Genomic DNA, 17,690 nt, shown 5'->3' on the forward strand with positions numbered 1-17,690 from the left:
CAGTGTGTCACTTAAATGTTTGTAATTTTTAGTTTGGTACTCTACACTAGTATATTCTACCTCCTAGTTCAGCTGGACTAATAGCTGAAAAATAGGTCAAGCTGCAGGTGATCTGAAACATGTGCTGCAGTCTTTTTGGTTCGCCCAAGCTATTGGGCTTGATCCTTAATACATTAACAACTTGCATTCACGTAGCACCTTGGCGTCATAACGATACCTCTTTTCCCCCCCCCCCCCCAATAATGCCAGAGTAGCAATATAAATAATCCTTCTGTCAATTCATAAAGCTCCCTTGATCTAAAGAACCAGACAAATGTTATAGCTTCTTAAACATATTAACTGGTAATAAACTCAGCTAGGCAAGTGGAGTATTAGTTACTCACAGATCATCTGAGCAGCATGCCAGAACAAAGGTGCCCATGCTGCCCAGCTCCCCATTGAGGCAGATATCCTCACTTAGATTGACCTTAATGGAGGCAAAACGTTTAAAATATAATGTGCTGATATTTCTCAGCACTTTCACTATTTAAGTAGGGATACAGAGTTTGTGTGTTAATACGTAACTGACCCGGAAAGTGTGGCAACATGCCATCAAGAATCTAATGTTTATTGTGCAAAAGAAATGTTTGTTTTCAAATAGCACTGCATTTCCACAAGGTTAGTTTGTAGAATGTACTTGATTTCTGCAGACAATCGGTGCTAGAGTATTGGTGCTCTTTCTTCGCAATTTCTTATTCTAATTAGTTCAAATATTTTGCAGATAAGGAAGTTAATAAATGTGTTTGCCTAAAGTTTCAAATTACAATTTCCAGAGGTTTCTGTACTTTACAACCAAAGATTTGTTATTGTACCATGTGGGCACCATTTCAGAATGCATCTTTACTGCCAGTTGAATGATTCTAAAGTGCTAAAGTCCACAGGAAGATGCATTCATATTTTGTGGGTCTATTGCTTTAATGAAGCACAAAAGAAACAAACAAAGCTGTACATTGTTTCTCCCTTACCAATTTGTTAGAATTTTTATAAGGATTGTCATTTATATTTGCCTGGGCAAATAAGTCAATTACGTAGTCCAGTAAATTACCTTAAAAAAAGACTTGTATTTATATAGCGGCTTTCATGGCCTCAGGATGGCTCAAAGCACTTTACAGCCAATGAAGTACTTTTGAAGTGTAGTCACTGTTGTAATGTAGGAAACGCGGCAGCTAATTTGCGCAAAACAAGGTCCCACAAACAGCAATGTGATAATGACCAGACAATCTGCTTTAGGGATGTTGGTTGAGGGGAAAATATTTGCCAGGACACCAGGGAGAACTCCGCTGCTTTTTTTTTTGAAATAGTGCCATGGGATTTTTTACGTCCACCTGGGAGGGCAAACAGACCCTCGGTTTAACATCTCGTTCGAAAGTCGGCACCTCCGACAGCGCAGTGCTCCCTCAGTACTGCACTGAAGTGTCATCCTAGATTATGTGCTCAAGTCTCTGGAGTGGGGCTTGAACTCGCAATTACTGACTTTCAGGCGAGAGTGCTAGCACTGAGCCACGGCTAACACCTGTACTTTAAGAACTTGTGTATTTTTCTTCTGCTGTAGCTGTGTTAGACCATTGCCACAATTTGCAGCTATAATTAGATGTCATTCTTTCTTGAACACTTAGAGTGGTTTGCAATTTTTTGCTTAAAATGCTTATGTGCATTTTCAGATGCTCTAAAGGCAGCTGATATTTCAGTGTTGTTGACGTATAATATTTTTGGCCTCCATCTTTTCACCAGTTCACAGTTTTTACTGTAAACCTATGCTCTCTAATAAAGGTTGTCTTTAAGGTGGTGGATGAATAGGGATTTTTTTTTGCCTATTTGCTGTAATAACTATGCTGTGCAAATTAGTTAGTCACTAATAAATAAATAAGAAAGCAACTTGTACACAAATAGGTCTATTTGAATATCTTTGGCCTTTCATTTTCCTTACAATGTGCAGTTGTCATTTCTATTTTTGGCCCACCTTTTGGCTTCATGCTCCACCATTTTTTGCTTAATCGTCTGATCTGGTTTTGCCAGCCCTTTGCTAGCAGCTATATATCTAGATTTGTTTTCCATTTGGATTCTGTTCAGTAGCTACAGCCTCATTTGAGTGTAAATTGTGCTTTTAATACTATGAAGACAAGCTGTTCAAAGAAATGCTACAAATTTCAACAGATAGTGTTGCGAAGCACAAAACTTGTTATATGGATGTCAACTAACTTAACTTAGTTTAGTTTCTGTATTCATTGCTGAATGACAGTCTAGGGTGATTCCTGCTTATAAGATTTTAAAATACAATGAACGTAGGTAGATACCCTTGCTAAGTTGAGAATAGGTTGGATCATTGAAGGACATCAGTCTAAACATGTTTAGAAACTTTTATTTGTAATTCATTTTAATTGATTTTTTAACATTTCAGCACATACGATGTTTTAAATACTTAATGTTGTGTATGTAATATGTGTGCTACTTTGAACCTATGGACAGGACTGCACTACTTGTTGGGCGTAGTGATACGCAGTACCACTCCTGGCCATAGGGGTATAAATAGTACTGTGGGTACTGATTCCCCTCAGTTCCCGCCTGTGGGCATGAAGTAAAGACCTATGTATAGTCCCTACCTCCAACCAGTAAAGACCTGTTTGAGTTATACGTTTAAGTCTTTGTGTTAATTGTTCAATACAATACACATACTTAACACTTAAGTGTTGAGAATGTGGAGAGCCAATATCGCTCCACTATTTAAGAAGGGTAGGAGAGAGAAACTAGAAAATTGTAGGCCTATTAGTCTAATGTCTGTTGTGGGGCAGGTACTAGAATCTATTATTAGGGACAGAGTGACTGAGCACTTAGACAAATATGAACTGATCTGAGAGAGCCAGCATAGATTTGTATCTCCTATCTCGTCTCTATCTTTTCTCCCCTTGTCCAGTCTCTTTCCACCTACATCCGCGACTCTTCGGATGCCCTCCGCCACTTTAACAGTTTCCAGTTTCCTGGCCCCAACCGCTTCCTTTTCACCATGGACGTACAATCCCTCTACACCTCCATCCCCCACCAGGATGGCTCCGCTTCTTCCTTGAACAGAGGCCCGACCGGTCCCCATCCACCACTACCCTCCTCCGCCTGGCTGAACTTGTCCTCACATTGAACAACTTCTCCTTTAACTCCACTCATTTCCTCCAAATCAAAGGTGTTGCTATGGGTACCCGCATGGGTCCTAGCTATGCCTGCCTTTTCGTGGGATATGTGGAACACTCTTTGTTCCAGGTGAAACAGCGATTTACTTGTACTTCTTGCAATCTAGTATACTGTATTCGCTGCTCACGATGCGGTCTCCTCTACATTGGGGAGACCAAACGCAGATTGGGTGACCGCTTTGCGGAACACCTCCATTCAGCCCGTAAGGGTGACCCCGAGCTTCCGGTCGCCTGTCATTTTAATTCACCGCTCCATTCCCACTCGGACCTCACCGTCCTTGGCCTCTTGCATTGTTCCACGGAAGCTCAACGTAAACTCGAGGAACAGCACCTCCTCTTCCGATTAGGCACTTTGCAGCCTTCCGGACTCTATATCGAGTTCAACAATTTCAGATCATAACCTCGGCCCCTATTACATTTTTACTTATTTATTTATTTTTTTCCATCCCTTTGTTTTGGGTTTTCCCTCCACCCCCCCCCCCCTCCTTTTTTACATGGCAGCTGTCTCTCATTCTGCCAGTACATTTCACACCTAATCTGAGCCGTCTTTTGTCTCTTTACTAGTCCTATCACCATCTCGTCTCGTTTTGAATACCTTTTAATGTCTCTTCACTTCTTTTGTTCCCTCCCCAGCCCTGCCTTTCGATCTGTTTAATTTCCTTTCCAGTTTTGAAAAAGGGTTAGACCCGAAAAGTCGACTCCAATTTCTCTCCACGGATGTTGCCTGGCCTGCTGAGTTTTTCCAGCATTTTCTGTTGTTATTTTAGATTTGTAAAAGATAAGTCATGTCTAATGAACTTAGTTGAATTTTTTGAGGAGATAACTAACGTGGTAGATAAGAGAGAGTCAATAGATGTTATTTATATGGACTTCTAGAAGGCATTCAATAAGGTTCCACATAAGAGACTTAACAAAAATGAGAGCACATGTAATTGGAGGCAACGTATTGACATGGGTAGGGAATTGGTTAGGAGGTTGGAGACAGAGCAGGGATCATGAGTATGCCCTCCAATTGGCAGGATGTGACTAGTGGTGTCCCCCAGGGATCTATACTAGGGCCTCCGCTTTTCACTATATATTTATAAATGACTTGGATGAAGAAATATGGAGCCATATATCCAAGTTTGCAGACAACACCAAGTTAACTGGCACAGTAAATAGTGTAGATGGGAGCAGAAAGTTGGAAAAGGACATTGATAGACTAAGTGAGTGGGCAAAACTGTGACAGTTGGAGTTCAAATTGGGCAAGTGTGAAGTCATCCACTTTGGAAACAAAATAGATAGATCAGAGTATTTTCTAAATGGCGAGAAACTAGGAACTGTGGAGGAGCAGAGTGATTTAGGGGTCCAGGTACAGAAATCACTAAAAGCTGGTGGACAGTTACAAAAAATAATTAAAAAGGCTAATGGAATGCTGGCCTTTATCCCAAGGGGGTTTGAATACAAAGGGGTGGAAGTGATGTTACAGTTGTATAAAGCTCTGGTTAGACCCCATTTAGAGTATTGCGTTCAGTTCTGGGCACCGCACCTCAGGAAGGGTATATTGGCCTTGGAGGGGGTGCAGCGCAGATTCACCAGAATGACACCGGGGCTAAAAGAGTTAAATTATGAGGACAGGTTGCATAGACTAAGCTTGTGTTCCCTTAAGTATAGAAGATTAAGGGGTGATCTAATTGAGGTGTTTAAGATGATTAAAGGATTTGATTGGGTAGATAGAAAGAAACTATTTCCTTTGGTGGGGGAATCCAGAACAAGGGAGCATAACCTTAAAATTAGAGCTAGGCCATTCAGGGGTGATGTCAAGAAGCACTTCTTCACATGAAGGGTAGTGGGAATCTGGAACACTCTTCCTCAAAAAGCTGTTGAGGCTCGGTCAACTGAAAATTTCAATGTGAGTTTGATCCAATTGAATGACTGACTGGGCTTGCTTGGAGTTCTAGGAGATCCAGCCACATAATGTCGCTGGATCTCCTAGAACTGTTAACGCTAGACAAGAGTTTTACATTGTGAAATTTTTACACATACTTGAGCAAAAAGGGGTGCTTCTAAAGGAGCTGTATCTTAGAATTGCATACAATTTTCAGCAATAAAACAGGCCATTTGACCCAACTGATCTATGCCAGCTTCCACACAAGCCACCTCCTACCTTACTTCACCTCACCCTCTCAACATATCCTTCCATTCCTTTCTCCCTCATGTACTTATCTAGCTGCCCCTTAAATGCATCTATGCTATTTGTCTCAATCACTCCATGTGATGGTCGTTCCACATTCTCAGCACTCTGAATAAAGAAGTTTCTCCTCAATTTCTTATTGGATTTATGGCCGCTAGTTTTAGACTCCCAAATGTGTGCATACCACATTGGCATCTCCAGCAGGTACCCTCATTCTGTAAGGCCACACTTTCTAAAGAAAGAAAAGAACTTGGACTTATGTAGTGTCTTTCATGTCTTCAGGACATCCCAGAGCTCTTCACGGCCAGCGCAGTGTTTCTGAAGTGTAGTCACTGTAATGCAGGGAAATGAGGCAGACAATTTGCATATACCAAGGCCCCGAAAACAGCAATAAAAAAAAATGACCAGGTAATCTGTTACAGCTGGTTGAGAGAGAAATGTTGGCCAGAACAACGGGACAACTCACCTGTTCTCCAAATAGTGACATGCGGATCTTTTACATCCACCTTGAATAGGTAGACAGTCTCTGTTTGACATCTCATTTGAAAGACCGCACCCCTGACAGTGCAACACACACTCAGTACTACACAGAACTATCAGCTTAGATTAAGTGCTCAAGTGTCCGGAGTGAGGCTTGATCCCACTACTTTCTGACTCGCAAGTAAAAGCCATTAGTGAGCCAAGGTTGACACAGGCTATCCACAAACCTCAATTCCTGTCGTCATGATTTTTGGTGTCACTTTCTTGCCAACATTTTTCATTGTAACTAGGTATGTCAAAATATCCTTTTCAATTTTGCTGTGCCATTATGTAGTTGCAGGCTTTGTGATGTCTCTCTCCCAACCCCATTGCCATCTTGTATATTAAAGTAATCTTCTAATCATCATCTGACCATGGGCAGTGCCACAGATTATTGAGTATATTTAACTAGATACTATTAAATTAAGGGTTATCGCTAAACTATCAATAACGTGCCTGGGTTGTGTGTGTGTTGAGTGTGAATTACTTTTTTTTTTCTGTAGTGATTATAGAGGGGATTAACTTCTTCTAAGGTGTAGGTGTAAACTCTCCTAGAGTGAACCTGATTGCCTTCCAGTTTGTGCAGTGAGAGATCATGGAAAGAAAAAATCTTGAATGTACTTATTTTTGGGGGAGGAGGGAAGAAATTTCACTTAAACTCCTTCACTTGCTAGCTAACTCTTGTGGAAAATGCTGATTGTGGACCCTTGAGAGCACAGAGCGTTCACACCACCTTTTGAATCTTGAGGTCACCCTCATTTATACTAAACACTTTCTTCTTGTCCACGCATGCCCTCTAGACTATGCCCCCTTTTTGTTTCAAGTTTTCAAGTTGTGAAGAATAAAATACTATTGCAATGATGAGTGTGGCAAATTTTGGACTAGACTCCCATATAAAAATGTAATTGTATTTTTAAAAAGCACAACACTTGGGTAACACTTTCTGATTTGAGTACCATGAACTTTAGATCCACTTGATAACGGAATCTGAGATCCCAGAGACTTTTTTTAAGCTCTTGGGTATTGACCTATTTACTATCATGGCCTGCAGTGCATGCACAAATGAAGGTCAGACTGCACTGAGGTGAAGGGAACACTCCTTAAAATTACTGCATAAAGTGGCTCATTGCATAGATATAGACAACTCCCTTTAATTGCAGAAAAGCAAATTTTAATAGGCATTGGGCAGAAAAAAGATTCTTTGGGTATGCTCAAAGTGTTTGAGAACAAAAGTTGCTTTTTAAAGACGAGAGGAGTGTGAGTGTGTGGGAACAAGCAGTATGGAAGACTTTTTGGTTTATTCTCTCAGCCTTTCAATGTAAAATTAGTATTTCTAATTAAGTTAAGGTAGTGGGGGATGCCTCTATGTTCATGGACTAAATAGACACATGCTAGTCATTAAGAAACTAAAGTAATTTGATATTCATAATACTAAGAGAAACAGGGACAGAAGTAGACAAAGCTGTAGTGCAAATTTTGCAAATCTCGTTGAACACTAGGTAATAAGACACATATATGACCAGTAGAACCATTCTAGTTGGACAACAGTGACCCTCTGATTTTGGACCAGGGATCTAATGGTTTATAGTACTTATTAATGAACTCAATTAAGTTTTTAAAATTGTGACATCTGAATTTGTGGATGACAGCAAGTTGTGTAAGAAAGTGATATGTTCCAAGAAAGATCTATAGTACTCTGAGATGTAGCAGCAACACAGATGAATGGCATGCAATATGGAGAAAAGTGAGGTAAAGCACAGCATTGATAAAAATAATAAATATTGTTGAACATGACAAAGCAAGACGAGAAAAATTGTAATAAGTTACAAGCACATTCATGCTGTACGTTGCTTGTTAAAGTAAATAGTTACTGAATGTGTATGAGTGGATTAATAGAGTAGGCAGCGGCTGTGAGAGACTGAGGTTTTTGTACGATCATTTATAGTGTATTATCTCATCTTGGTCACTACTTATGAAATGACTAAGGTGTTGCCAATCATTCAGAGGGCAGTGATGTTGGAAATAAGATGAGGGAGAAAATGAGAGAGAAAATAAAGTTAGAAAAAGCAAGCAAAAATGGTAAAACAAGAAAGGAAACCTAATAGTGTCCTAAAGTACCTTTTAATCCAATGTATCATTTAGCCCACACATCTTAATGCTGTTGTTTAAAGAGATATCAGAACGCATTATGACTCATTGTGGGGGAGGGAATGGTGTTTCAACGAAGTGAAATAGCAGTACAGAGACTAGAAAGAGAAGTAAAAGGAGATGGGGGGAAGCATTGTTATTAAATAATTCAATATCAGTTTTATATGCACCTGAGAGAGAATACACAAGACTTCAGGCGTGTTGTTATTTCTAGACTTTGTGTGTGTACAGGAAAAGTCTGATCAGGATATGGTAAAGATGAGTAGAGTGGAGCCATTTTGTACAATCTGATCAATTGGAAGAGTGATGTTTTTCTCACACCTTTATTTTGCAGTTCCCTGCAGTATAAAGTCAGCCTGTTATTTCAAAATTTTGAATTAAAAATCGCTATTGCAGCACAGTGTGTGATAATATAAGGATCTCGTATATAAATTATGCCTTCTTTGAAAAACCGAGGAAGCTTGTCAGCCGGCTTTAAGTATTCAAATAACATGGGGGCTGAAGAGTGTTTCTGGTATTGTTTTTAAGATCAGCTTACTGACTTTAAAAGATGATTGCTAAGAGAAATTATATTGTAATTTTGTCAAAAAACAGTAGTAGAAAAGTAATGCTGAAATTTTTATATCCAGACTGTGAGAATTTGCTGTTTAAGATTGTCTTTAGAAAGTCGTGGAGACTTTCTGAGCCTTTTGAAGACATTGTGCCTGGAAGACTTGTGGTGCATGTGCAGGGTGGGTGTGCGCCAAGGCAGGTTGCAGGGCCATGCCCGTTGCTGCGGTTACAGATATAGGTGACCAGGCTTAGCTCACAGCTCTGGCTGGTTGGAGGTCAGACATTAAAAGGAACAGTAATGTTTAAATTAGTATTTCAACCCATTTCATCATTTGGTCCACCCACCTTCATTAAAAATAGTCAAAAATCTATTTAAGTAGACACCAATGTACATTCTGACAGGAATGCTGGAAGAGGAGGAGGTGGAGAGAACAATCTTTTGTTTGTCCGACATTCAGTACTGAATGAGCAGAAATTTTCTCCAATTAAATATTGGGAAGACCGAAGCCACTGTCCTCTGTCCTAGCCATCGACTCCATTGCCCTCTCCCTAGCATCTGTCTGAGGCTGAACCAGACACCTTGGTGTCATATTTGACCCCGAAATGAGCTTCCGACCACACATCCACGGCATTACACCTCCGTAACATTGCCCATCTCCGCCCCTGCCTCAGCTCCTCTGCTGCTGAAACCCTCATCCATGCCTTTGTTACCTCTAGACTTGACTATTCCAACGCACATTCTACCCTATGTAAACTTGAGGTCATCCAAATCCTGGTTAAGCAATGCCTCGATTTCAAAATTCTCATCCTTGTTTTCAAATCGCTCCATAGCCTCGCCCCGCCCCGCCCTATCTTTGTAATCTCCTTCAGCCCCACAACCCCCCCCCCCCCCTGAGAATCTGTGCTGCTCAAATTGTGCCCTCTTCAGCATCCCTGATTATAATCACTCACCCACCAGTGGCCGTGCCTTCAGCTACCTCGGTCCTAAGCTATGGAATTCCCTCTTAAACCTCTCCGCCTCTCTACTTCTCTTTCCTTCTTTTAAAACGCCCCTTAAAACCTACCTCTGACCAAGCTTTTGGTCATCTGCCCTAATTTCTCCTTTTGTGGCTCGGTGTCAAATTTTTTGTCTTGCAACATCCCTGTGATGTGCCTTGGGACGTTGTACTATGTTAAAGGCGCTATATAAAGCTTTCTACCCCTCCCCCCTTTCCCTGCCTCTGCACCTGCTTAAAAATCTGTTACATCTCGAACTTTTTCCAGTTCTGACAAAGGGTCACAGACCTGAAACGTTAGCTCTGTTTCTGTTTCCATGGATGCTGCCTGGCCGCCTGAATGTTTCCAGCATTTTCTGTTGTTATTTCTATATAAATACAATTGTTGTTGTTTTGCCCATTTGTTTTTGGAATGCATTCTGATGGTGTTTAAACATACTGTCATGACCCAATTAAGCACTGTTTTCTAATGGTAACAGCAGCTGAAATGTTGGCAGGATTGCAGGCTTAAATAATGGACACACTGTGCAATAGAAATGACCTTGAATTACTATTATAAAACTTAGGAAAAAGTTTGAGAATTTCCAAAATTATGAGTTTTCAGGCACTGTTCGCAGTTCTGAAATACCACGATGGAGTGCGTAAAACTCTTGGTCGTTCTAGATTTATAACTGTTGCTGAGCTGATGATTGCCTTGTGGAATAAGCAGCAGTCACGGCAAGGAGCTGCAGTGCAGTAAGTTTGAATTTTTTACATGGGCATGAGAGGAAACCACTCATGCTGCTATATTTGTGTTATATTAATGGTTTTCTGGCATATTCTTTTTTCCATGAATTGGCACATAATACCAGAATCACTATTATTCATTTGTGTTTACTGTACTTTGGGACTTGTCCATGGCGCTAGTCTGCACGACATTCACTGTGATTTGAAAAAAAATGTTATTGGGAGTAATATCTAAAAAAAAATTTGAGGCTCTAAACAGCATATTTAACAAATCTAGGTTCTATTTTTGACTAATATCAAACCAAGGACTTCTTGTTGAGGTGGAAGCATTTTAAAACTAGTTAAGATAAGTACAAGTGGACATACAGACAAAACATCTGATGTGTAGCGTACAGCACAGCTTGGGGAATCATGAGAAGGAAACAAACAATTAAATTTGTTGAGTTCTGTCTTTGCACTCTTAATCTTTTCAGTGGACGATTTCTTTTGTTTTATTTAAAAATGTTGTATTGATAAACACTTTGGTCACCTTTGGATCTGAAAGCAGTTACTCGAAGCAAGTGGCCATCTGATTACAGATGCAAACTATACTCCACCCACAACATAAGCATGTCAGCTTTAACGTTCTGTTAAGGATACGACTCTTGGCTTCCTTCCAGTTCGTGTTGCATTATAGGCCATCCACCAGAATACACACTTTCATAAAACACAGAATGCTTGGCTCCCCAGGACTGCGCTCTAATGAGGATGGAGTGAGTACTGAAATTGTTTGGCTGAATCCCAGCCTTAGTGGCAATTTTAAAGTATGAGCAGGACAATGAAGGAATCGCTGCTTAAAGGGGCGTTGTCACCATGGTCGGACATTTTTCAGGAAGGTTTGTTTCCTGTAACAGCTGACTCTGAAAATTTCATGCAACAGCTGCCGGTAGGAAAACTGTATGCTGTAGCAAATGCTGGTGTGTAACTTTGTTTTCCCTTTTAGGCAAAAGTGCAGTTAAATCAGTTTTTACACAAACGTCTTTTTTTTTTAAAGTTTCTCTCATCATGCTATTTGTCTTTCACAACATATACTGTCTTCTCTGTGGTGTTAGTGCACCTTTAATGCATGTATTGGCTCCATTTATTGTATTTGGAATATATTGCAGATAGTTTTTTTTGCAATGTTTGCTATGGCCCTATTATTAAGTTACTGAGTTAGGTACAGAGTGGTCTGTCAGTTAGTACATTGCCTTATCACCTAAGTGAGGAACACCTTGACAACTCCGCTTTGGGTTTGACAAGGTGTACACAAAAAAGAGTTTTTGGCAGGCTTGGGTTCTAAACCAGCTCGGACAGATGGGATAAAAGTTGGCTATAAGGGTCTGAACAAGCACAGTTAAGTTCGCAGTGGGCAAGCCTACAGTACAAAATTGCCCTAGGTTGGCATTAATTGGCAATATCACTGAGGCCACAGGATGGTTGGTGTGAGAAATGGGAAGAAAGGCCTCACTGGTGCCTGTGAGGGACCTCTGGGCCAAATGGCCTCCTTCAGTACTGTAAACTTCTATGATTCAATGGATGAGATTTAGCAACAAAGCAAATACATTTACTCTGCTGAGTAGCTGTGCTGAGCTCATGAAAATAGATAATTGGAAACATTTTTGTTCACATTTATGGTTGTAAGAGATAGGTAACGCATGCAGACAAAAAATGGAGTGAATGCAAAATGGTTTAATTTTTTTGAAATTCTAGACTTGGATCAGCTATACATTTATCCAGTCAACCGTACTTTCCAACAGCACAGATTTAAATTCAACTGAAATAAATGCTGTGTTAGCTGAAGTTGAAGAAACTGTACGATAAAAATGCACTATGTTTTGGCAAGATTCCAAAAACAACAGAACCTACATAATTATAAGAAACAATTATCTGTATCATTATCTTGAGTTTCTAAACATGTGGTTCTGTTAAGAGCATAAGAATTAGGAGCAGGAGTAGGCCAATTGGCCCTTTGAGCCTGCTCCACTATTCAGTAAGATCATGGCTGATCTTCTACCTCGTCTACACTGGGCTCACTGGGCCTGATATTGTGACTAGCCGCTCTCCCCCAGGCCACCCGGGGGGGGGGGCCAGTGATCGGGGACATTCACATGCTCACTCATACACTGTCTACACTGGGCTCCCTGGGCCTGATATTGTGGTGAGCCGCTCTCCCCCGGGCCGCCCGCCCACGGAGCCAGTGATCGGGGACATTAACACGCTCACTCACACACTGTCGACACTGGGCTCCCTGGGCCTGATATTGTGGTGAGCCGCTCTCCCCGGGCCGCCCGCCCACGGAGCCAGTGATCGGGGACATTAACACGCACGCTCACACACACTGTCGACACTGGGTTCCCTGGGCCTGATATTGTGGCGAGCCGCCCGCCCACGGAGCCAGTGATCGGGGACATTAACACGCTCACTCACACACTGTCGACACTGGGCTCCCTGGGCCTGATATTGTGGCGAGCCGCCCGCCCACGGAGCTAGTGATCGGGGACATTAACACGCTCACTCACACACTGTCGACACTGGGCTCCCTGGGCCTGATATTGTGGTGAGCCGCGCTCCCCGGGCCGCCCGCCCATGGAGCCAGTGATCGGGGACATTAACACGCACGCTCACTCACACACTGTCGACACTGGGCTCCCTGGGCCTGATATTGTTCTTCAAATGGCTCACTTTTTGCCCATAAATAACAGTAGCAAAATAATTTTTCTTATGCTGCTGCTTCACTCGAATCGATGCCGATTAGCCACATTCCCCAATCTCCCTCACCAGTGCCCTCTCCAAGTCCTACTCCTTTTGGCCCCTCTGTAGATCTGCTCAATAACTGTACTGCCTCTATTTTCAATGCACTTGTCTCCATCAGGTCTTGGACAATAAAATAATCTTGTCTTCATGGGTCAGAGCCCAGAACACACAACTTATGAAAGGCCTGGCAGCCTAACCTCAGACCTGGCTCGACTATGTCTAGCAGTAGTGCAGTTCCTTCTTTTGCTTCAGGATCATCCTGGACCCAACTGGGTCTCTACTGCTGGCCACCTCCTTTTCTATCTCTCACCTCCTGCAACCCTATAACCCCCCAACTTTGGCATCTTGCACATCCTCCTTTTTCTTCATCCCACCATTAGTGACTGTGCCTTCAGCCGGCTGCGCCCTAAGCTCTGGAATTACCTCTCCACCTCTGTATCTTCCTTTAAGACCCTTCTTAAAACCTACCTCTTTGACCAAGCTTTTAGTCACCCCTCCTGGTATCTCCTCATTTGGCCTGGTATAAATTTTTGCCTCATTACATTTCTGTGAAATGCCTTGGGACATTTTCCTACACTAAAGGCGCTATATGAATGCATGTTGTTGTTGTTGTTGTATTGCATACAATAATACTGAGATCTCTTTCCTTCTTGACACTTAAATTCTTTATGTTGTAGCGGGTACCGTGGCATAGTGGTTATGTTACTGGGCTACTAATCCAGAGGCCGCGACTAATGATCCAGAGACATGAGACAGCAGTTGAAGAAAATAAATCTGGACTTAAAAGCTAGCAAAGATGACCAGTTGTAAAAACCCAACTGGTTCACTAATGCCCTTTTAGAGAAGGAAACCTGCAGTCCTCACCCAGTCTGGCCTATATGTGACTCCAGACCCACAGCAATAAGGTGGCCTAATAAGCCACTCAGTTGTATCAAAAACCGCTACGACAAAGTATATTGAGAATATACCGGACAGACCACCCAGCATTGACCTAGACATTGGACTGGGACACGACAGAAGCACGCCCAACCCAGTCGACCCTGCAACGTCCTCCTCACTAACATCTGGGGACTTGTGCCAAAATTGAGACAGCTGTCCCACAGACTAGTCAGACAACAGCCTGACATAGTTATACCTACAGAATCCTACCTTTCAGCTAATGTCTCAGACTCCTCCATCACTATCCTAGGGTATGTCCTGTCCCACTGGCAGGATACACCCACCAGAGGTGGTGGCACAGTAGCATACTGTCGGGAAGGAGTGGCCCTGGGAGACTTCAACATTGTTTCCGGACCCCCATGAAGTCTCATGGCATCAGCTCAAACGTGGACCAAGAAAACTCCTGCTGATTACCACCTACCACCCTCCCTCAGCTGATGAATCCGTACTCCTCCATGTTGAACAACACTTGGAAGAAGCACTGAGGGTAGCAAGGGCAGACAATGTACTTTGGGTGGGAGACTTAAATGTCCATCATCAAGAGTGGCTCGGTAGCACCACTACTGACTGAACTGGCCAAGTCCTGAAGTGCATAGCTGCCAGATTGGCCTGTGACATGTGGTGAGAGAACCAGCATGAGGGAGAAAAACTACTTGACCATGTCCTCCCCAATCTACCTGTTGCAGATCCATCTATCCATGACAGTATTGGTAGGAGTGACCACCATTGTTCCCCCTTTTTTTTTTGTCCGCGGTCCCTTTAAATTTGCTGTGCAGCATCTTCCAGCGACAACAGCTTCTGAGAGGCCTGCGTAGGACCTCCCAATTAATGCGCGCCCGCACACCTTAGGGGGTGAATTGGTGACCACCGCACAGTCCTTGTGGAGATGAAGTCCCGTCTTCACACTGAGGACACCCTCCGTCGTGTTGTTTAGCACTACCACCGTGCTAAATGGGATAGACTCAACAGATCTAGCAGCTCAAATTGGGGCATCTATGAGATGCTGCAGCAGAATTGTATTCCACCACCATCTGTAAACTCATGGCCTGGCATATCATTCACTCGGCCATTACCATCAAACCAGGTGACAAACCTGGTTCAGTGAAGAGTGTAGAAGAGCATGCCAGGAGCACAGCACCAGGTGTACTTAAAATTGAGGTGGCAACCTGGTGAAGCTACAACACAGGACTACATGCATGCTAAACAGTGGAAGCAGCGTGCTATAGACAGAGCTAAGCAATCTCACAACCAACGATCAGATCAAAGTTCTGGAATCCTGCCAGAACCAGTCGTGAAGTGTGGTGGACAATTAAACAAATAACTGAGGAGGAGGCTCCATAAACATCCCTATCCTCAAAGATGACGGAGCCCAGTATGCGAGTGCAAAAAAACAAGGCTGAAGCATTCACAACCATCTTCAGCCAGAAGTGCAGAGTGGATGATCTATTTTGGCCTCCTCTTGAGGTCCCATTATGGCCAGTATTCAGCCATTTCGATCCACTTCATGTGATATCAAGAAATGGCTGAGTGCACTGGCAAAGACTATGGGCCCTGATAACACCCTGGCTGTTGTGCTGAAGACCTGTGCTCCAGAACTAGCCGCTCTAGCCAAGCTGTTCCAGTACAGCTACAACACTGGCATCTACCCGACAAAGTGGAAAAGTGCCCAGGTGTGTCCTGTCCACAAGAAAACAGGACAAATCCAATCCTGCCAATTACAGCGCTATCAGCCTACTCTCGATCGTCAGCAAATTGATGGAAGGCATCATCGACTGTACTATCAAGTGGCATTTGCTTACCAATAACTTGCTAACAGATGCCCAGTTTGGATTCCGTCACGATCACTCGGCTCCAGACCGCATTACAGCCTTGATCCAAACATAGACAAAAGAGCTGAATTCCAGAGGTGAGGGGAGAGTGACTGCTGTTGATGTCAAGCAGCATTTGACCAAGTGTGTCACCAAGGAGCTTTAGTAAAATTGAAGTCAATGGGAATCAGAAGGAAAACTCTCCACTGCCTGGAGTCATACCTTGCACAAAGGTGGTTGTTGAAGGCCGATCATCTCAGCCCCAGGACATTGCTTCAGGAGTTCCTCAGGGCAGTATCCTAGGCCCAACCATCTTCCACTGCTTCATCAATGACCTTCCCTCCATCATAAGGTCAGAAGTGGGATGTTTGCTGATGATTGTACAGTGTTCAATTCCATTCGCAATTCTTCAGATAATGAAGCAGTCCTTGCCCATATACAGCAAGACCTGGACAACATTCAGGCTTGGGCTGAAAAATGGCAAGTAACATTCGCACCACACAAGTGCCAGGCAATGACTATCTCCAACAAGAGAGAGTCTAACCACCTCCCCATGACATTCAGTGGCATTACCATAATCGAATCCCCCCACTATCGGCATCCGGGGGGGTCACCATTGAACGTAATGTATAACTGGACCAGCCACACAAATACTGTGGCTACAAAAGCAGGTCAGAGGCTGGGTATTCTGTGGCGAGTGTCTCACCTCCTGAATCCTCGAAGCCTTTCCACCACCTACAGTGCACAAGTCAGGAGTGTGATAGAATACTTTCCACTTGCCTGGATGAGTGCAGCTCCAACGACACTCCATAAGCTCGACACCATCCAGGCCAAAGCAGCCGCTTGATCAAAACCCCATCCACCACCTTAAACATTCACTCCCTCCACCACCAGCGCACCGTGGCTGCAGTGTGTACCCTCTACAAGATTCACTGGAGCAACTCGCCAAGGCTTCTTCGACAGCACCTCCCAAACCTGCGACCTCTACCACCTAAAAGGACAAGGGCAGCAGGTGCATGGGAATACCACCACCTACAAGTTCCCCTTCACGTCACGCACCATCCTGACTTGGAAATATATCACCATTCCTTTATCGTCACTGGGTCAAAATCTTGGGACTCCCTACCTAACAGCACACGGACTGCAGTGGTTCAAGAGGAGGCTCACCACCACAATCTTCTTGAGGGAAATAAATGCTGCCTTTGCCAGTGACGCCCACAGCCCGTGAATGAATAAACAAAGGATACAAGTATATTTAACCATGGTCCTGTCCACATGCATAACACTGCATTTATCTAACTTAAAGAAAATTTCTGCAGTGCCTTGCACGACCGCAGGATGTTCCATGGCTCTTTACAGCCAATGAAGTATTTTTGAACTGTAATCACTGTTGTAATGTAGGCAATGCGGCAGCCAATTTGCATACACCAAGCTCCCATGAACAGCAATAAGATAATGATCAGGTAATTTTTTTTTAAGTTGTGTTGATTGAGGGATAAACGTTGGCTGAGCGAGCAGATGGGGCCTCGGTTTAACGTTTCATCTGAAGGAAGGCATCTCCAACAGTACATCACTCCCTCAGTACTGCACTGAAGTGTCAGGTTAGATTTTGTGCTCAAGTCTCTGAAGTGGGACTTTTACCCACAACCTTCTGACTCAGAGGCAAGTGTGCTACCATGGAGCCAAAGCATTTATCTACTACCACCGTCTCCATTGACCTTTTAGCTGCTCTAAAAGCAACTTTTGTAGTCTTTAAATGTGCCTGATATCTGTCTCTGTTCTTCTATGAATTATCTTCCTTCAGTCTATGGAAGTATTTTTGTTTAAATCTAATTTG

At 43.0% G+C, this 17,690-nt stretch overlaps 1 protein-coding gene across 9 annotated transcripts in view; it reads left to right on the forward strand.

Annotated features, from left to right (window-relative positions):
* The window catches only part of atxn1a (ataxin 1a), a 406,157-nt gene that overhangs the window by 206,948 nt on the left and 181,519 nt on the right, over window positions 1-17,690 (forward strand). The window lies entirely within an intron of this gene.

Source organism: Somniosus microcephalus, chromosome 5 (assembly GCF_052327205.1).
Source record: "Somniosus microcephalus isolate GS21.2 chromosome 5, FLI_Smic_1.0, whole genome shotgun sequence".
NCBI lineage: Eukaryota > Metazoa > Chordata > Chondrichthyes > Squaliformes > Somniosidae > Somniosus > Somniosus microcephalus.